The sequence below is a fragment of the Bidens hawaiensis genome, unplaced genomic scaffold (genome assembly GCF_021521415.1).
Source record: "Bidens hawaiensis isolate Kalapana, Puna unplaced genomic scaffold, B.hawaiensis_p1.1 tig00005938_1, whole genome shotgun sequence".
In the NCBI taxonomy this organism is placed as follows: domain Eukaryota; kingdom Viridiplantae; phylum Streptophyta; class Magnoliopsida; order Asterales; family Asteraceae; genus Bidens; species Bidens hawaiensis.
Window position 1 is genome coordinate 3,922 of NW_027491391.1, and position 6,029 is coordinate 9,950.

General features: G+C 32.5%; 1 pseudogene across 1 annotated transcript; it reads left to right on the plus strand.

Moving 5' to 3' along the window:
- Positions 1-1,638: 1,638 nt before the first annotated feature.
- Positions 1,639-3,597, plus strand: LOC143631098 (glycerol-3-phosphate acyltransferase RAM2-like; annotated as a pseudogene). Its single transcript, XR_013153293.1, has 2 exons — positions 1,639-2,351; positions 2,702-3,597. The product of XR_013153293.1 is annotated as a glycerol-3-phosphate acyltransferase RAM2-like (transcript).
- The last annotated feature ends 2,432 nt before the right edge of the window (positions 3,598-6,029 follow it).

Genomic DNA, 6,029 nt, shown 5'->3' on the forward strand with positions numbered 1-6,029 from the left:
TGAGCCAAGCAAAACACGACACGTAGGCGATGACATGTCACTGGATCAAGCCCCTCAACCAAGCCCCGAAGGGTGTAGTGGTCAGGTGATACGGGGCTTGATACAGTTATTTATTTATTTTAAATATTAATATTAAATTTAATATTCTTCTACACAGAAAATTCCACTAGGCGATCTTCTTCTTCACCTTCCCGGACCATCGATCACACCACCACACCGATCTTCTTCTTCACTTTCACCGATCACACCACCAACACCGATCACCGGACCACCGCCGTCTTCTCTCACCAGACCACCGATCACACCACCACCACCAACACCGATCTTCTTCTTCACCTTCACCGATCCAAAAACATACACACACTCTCTCTCTCAAAAACTCAATCTCACTTTCTCTTTCTACATCCTCATTCTTTCGCCCCGTGGTCCGGCTCGCCCCGGCCAACCGCGTTGTCGCTCACGCAAGGGTGGTAATGGTGTGCGCGAGCCACGTTTGCAGCCACCTGGATCACCCCCCTCCTCCGCGCCCCATTACCCACAGTCTAATAATTATTTGATTTTTCTCAATAAGAATATATATATATATATATATATATATATATATATATATATATATATATATATATATATATATGGTAAGGATCCTAAGAGAACCCTTTGCAAATTGAGAACTTTGAGAGCCATTTTGGACCACTAAAAACACCTTTAAAAAAATATTTAAAGAAATCATAAAACAAAAAATAACAAAAAATTTTAAAAAGTAAAAAAATCAAAATTCTTATATTTCATTCCGGTTTCATTAAAAAAAATAAAAAAAAATAATAATAATAAAAAACATCGTATTATACACATATGTATAATTTTATATAATCTTTAGTTACGTAATATACACATATGTACAGTATCATTTATCTTAAATTATACACACGTGTACAAAAAAAACATGTAAATATACATATATGTATATATTATACATATGTGTATCTAATTTAGCTAAACCGAGCTTTTTTTATTATTTTTGTTATGAAACCGGGATGATAAAATAAGAATTTTGGTTTTTATACTTTTTTGATTTTTGTGGTTTTTTTATTTTATGATTTTTTTGTTTTTGGGTTTTTTGTGGTCCAAAATAGTTCTCATAGCTCTCAATTTCAAAAAGGTTCTCTTATGATCCTAATCCTATATATATATATATATATATATATATAAATCGTTTGAATATTATACAAATTGTATATTGTAAATTATAAAAAAATCAACAATTAAATATAATTTTGATTTTATACTTAAAGAGAACTAATATTTATGCATGCTAAGTCAAAAAAATATAACACAAACTATCACTTGAGTGAAGTTGGTAAGCATCATTAATCTGAAACATGAGATCTTGGTATGACATATGTATCACATAATAATTTAATTTTTCAAAGTTTTATAAAGTCATTGTAATGGAAAACATATAGGTTAACTCTACTTAGTATGTACATGATAAAATTTCATTTAATATTTACATATTTATCTGAATTTAAAATTTTTCATACAATTCTTTTAGACATTCGACAATGGTTATATTAAAGATGCATTAAAAAAATCAACTTTCCCCACATAATTATTTTAAATCAAGTTCTGTTGAAAACTTAAATTCTCCACTACATGAACACTATAAATACTCCTAGCAAACGCCAAACCAACGCACACTCATCATAAACAATATGGCCGGTAATCACAAGAACTCCGAGCACTCTTGTGAGTTTCCGGCGATCTCAACTTGCAAAACATATGGCCGAAACAACCAGATGGTGGTTTCCGACTTAGACGGAACCTTGCTACGGGGGCGTAGTTCATTTCCCTATTTTGCCCTTGTAGCTTTTGAAGTTGGTGGACCTTTAAGACTCCTATTTTTACTTCTAGCTTCCCCCATCGCCGGAATTCTCTATTATTTCATCTCCGAATCCGCGGGTATCCGCGTTCTAATATTTGCCACTATGGTGGGAATGAAGGTGTCCGACATCGAATCAGTGGCACGTGCAGTCTTGCCTAAGTTTTACTCCAGTGACTTGCACCCGGAGGCTTGGCGTGTGTTCTCGGCATGTGGGAAACCGTGTGTGTTGACCGCGAACCCGAGGGTGACGGTGGAGCCGTTTTTGAAGGAGTTTCTGGGTGCGGATTTGGTGTTGGGGACGGAGATTGATAGCTGGAAGGGAATAGCAACCGGACTGGTGAAAACACCCGGAGTGCTCGTCGGGAGTAATAAGGCTGACGCCCTTTTGAAAGCTTTTAAAGACACATCACTACCGGAGGTGGCACTTGGTGACAGGAAAACCGACTATCCGTATATGAAATTATGCAAGGTAAGTCATACTTTTGAAATATCAGATATCTTTATCCGTCTTTATTACTAAGCCACCAATCTGAATACACCTATGCTAAATTTCTTAATATGTAAACCTTAATTATCTATCTATCTATCTACTAAGATATAAATACAAGTTAAAAGCAGTATGTTTATTTTTACTTGAATGAATTAAAACAAGTGACATATTAATATTGCTTTTTTCATCAAACGAGGTATGAACTTGTCTAAAGTTTGATCTACAAATTCAAGATACAAAAAAGTCAACCCAACATGAATGCGTTGACTACAAATTTAATGACGTAAACTACATCTTGAAATTAATTGTACTCATCTTCTCCACCGCAGGAAGGTTACGTAGTACCACCGGCAACAGATGAGCTAAAGGCGGTGACCGTAGACAAATTACCGAAACCGGTCGTGTTCCATGACGGATGACTAGTTCAGAAACTAACCCCGTTCAAAGCTCTCATCATCATTCTTTGGATTCCGGTAGGTTTCCTCCTCGCATGCCTACGTATCGCCACGGGTGCACTCCTCCCGATGCCGCTAGTTTACTACGCTTTTTGGGCACTCGGACTACGAGTCTACATTAAAGGAACACCACCTCCTCCCGCCAAAAAGTCAACGGGTCAAACTGGAGTACTTTTCATTTGCTCCCACCGTACCCTCCTTGACCCAATTTTCCTCTCCACCGCCCTCGGACGCCCAATACCCGCAGTCACCTACTCGTTATCAAGACTCTCGGAGATCATATCCCCCATCAAAACTGTCCGATTAACTAGAGACCGGACAGCCGATGGCAACATGATCAAGAAACTTCTAGAAGAGGCGATTTGGTTATATGCCCAGAAGGCACCACTTGTAGGGAACCTTTTCTGCTGAGGTTTTCAGCTCTGTTTGCGGAACTTACCAACGATCTGGTACCCGTGGCGATGTCGAACAAAATGAGCATGTTTCATGGCACCACCGCAAGAGGGTGGAAGGGCATGGACCCGTTTTACTTTTTTATGAACCCTAGTCCAGCTTACGAAGTTACCTTCTTGAACAAGTTACCTTATGAATTAACTTGTGCAAGTGGTAAGTCGAGCCACGATGTGGCTAACTATATTCAGCGGATGATCTCTTCGAGTTTGTCTTACGAGTGTACGAATTTTACGAGGAAAGATAAGTACAAAATGTTGGCTGGAAATGATGGAACGGTGAGTACAGAAAATCAAAGTTATTGAACAAAAGATCATGGGGTGCTAGGAATTCGATGGTACTATTTGGTTTATGGATATTGACATATAATATATGTGGTACCATATTATTTGGCCAAATTAAAATGGTGTGTATCAATTAAATTGTTAGGTCGATCCATAATTGGATTTTGTGAACTTTATGTACCCTACTTCGTTTCATAAGTTAAAAAAAAAACCAGCCATCCGTCGCCAATAAGTTAGCACAATAATCTGTTGGGAACGTGATTTTAAAGAAAAGAGGTTTGAAAAATATTAGGTGCCCAGTTTCTGAAATAAGAAATTTATCAAAATTGAATTATCAATATAACATGGATGAGTTTGAGTATATATGCATCAAATTAAAAAAACTGCACAAATATATATATACAGAGAGAGAAATGTTAACGTACAAATAAAATTAACGTGCTAAACGTGAGAATTAAGTAGAGTAATCATATATACAAGTAGAGTAATTATGTGATTACATCATAGAGTAATTACATAATTACTCTACTTGTATATATGATTACTCTACTTGATTCTCACGTTTAGCGCATTAATTTCATTTGTATTTGATCCAAACCCTATATATATATATATATATAGGATGAGTATCATTACAGAACTGTAAAATTATTTAAGAACTTGAAAGAATCCTTGAAAACTAACGTTTTTTATTAAACATTTTGTATGTTAATATTCTTTAAGATTAGTTTTATCATTTTTTATATCTATATCTACAATTACAATTTATATATAGGGGATGGATCTTGCGAGAAGTGATATTACAGCGAGAAGTGCGAGAAGTGAATGTATAACTCCATTAATATCTAATTTCACTCTCTTTCATATGATGTTACATACATATATGTCGGTTAGTTGTATTTATGTCTTAATTACACATTCAAACCTACCTACAAACATATAAATATACCGAGCCACATTCAAACCTATGTACCTACACACATACAAACATGCATACACATATACAAACATACGTACACATATACAAACATACGTACCTACACACATACATATGCACCTACAAAACACACCTACACATAAGAAAGGGAGTGAAATTAGGGATTAATGGAGTTACACCTTCACTTCTCGCACTTCTCGCTGTAAAAAAACTTCTGAAATGATCCAACACACACACACACACACACACACATATATGTATATAATGATACTCATTATATATAGGGTAAGGATCATAAGAGAACCATTTGCAAATTGAGAACTTTAAGAACCACTAAAAACACCTTTAAAAAAATATTTAAAAAAAATATAAAACAAAAGATAACAAAAATTTTAAAAAAGTAAAAAAACCAAAATTCTTATATTTCATTCCGGTTTCATTAAAAAAACACGTTGTATTATACACATATGTATAATTTTATTTAATTTTTATTACGTAATATACACATATGTACAATATCATTTATCTTAAATTATACATATGTGTATATAATTTAGCTAAACCGAGTTTTTATTTATTTATTTATTTTTTTATGAAATCGGGATGTTAAAATAAGAATTTTAGTTTTTTTACTTTTCTCATTTTTGTGTTTTTTTTTGTTTTTATGATTTTTTTATTTTTGGGTTTTTTGTGGTCTAAAATGGTTCGCATAGTTTTCAATTTCAAAAAAGTTATCACATGATCCTGATCATATATATATATATATATATATATATATATATATATATATATATATATATATATAGGGTAAGGATACTAAGATAACCTTTTGCAAATTGAAAAACATTTTGAACCACTAAAAACACATTTAAAAAAATATTTAAAAAAATCATAAAACAAAAAATAACAAAAATTTTTAAAAAGTAAAAAAACCAAAATTCTTATATTTCATTCCGGTTTCATTAAAAAAACAAAAAAAACGTCGTATTATACACATATGTATAATTTTATTTAATCTTTAGTTACGTAATATACACATATGTACAGTATCATTTATCTTAAATTTTACACATGTGTATAAAAAAATCATGTAAATATATATATATGTATATATTATACATATGTGTATATAATTTGCTAAAACAAGTTTTTTTAATGAAACCGGGATGTTAAAATAAGAATTTTGGTTTTTTTTACTTTTTTCATTTTTGTGTTTTTTTTAATTTTATGATTTTTTTTTATTTTTGGGTTTTTTGTGGTCCAAAATGGTTCTCATAATTCTCAATTTCAATAAAGTTCTCTCATGATCCTGATCCTATATATATATATATATATATATATATATATATATAGGTTTAAGTTCAAGAAAGAAATGAAATTACTGAGAGAAATGCGAGAAATGAATATGAGCCACTAATTTTATTTTATTTTTTAAAACTTTAAATATAAATGAAAAAGATATAAATGTAACAATAAATGCACACTCTCTTTCCAATTAATACAACTAATATAACCATAATAAATCTCTATC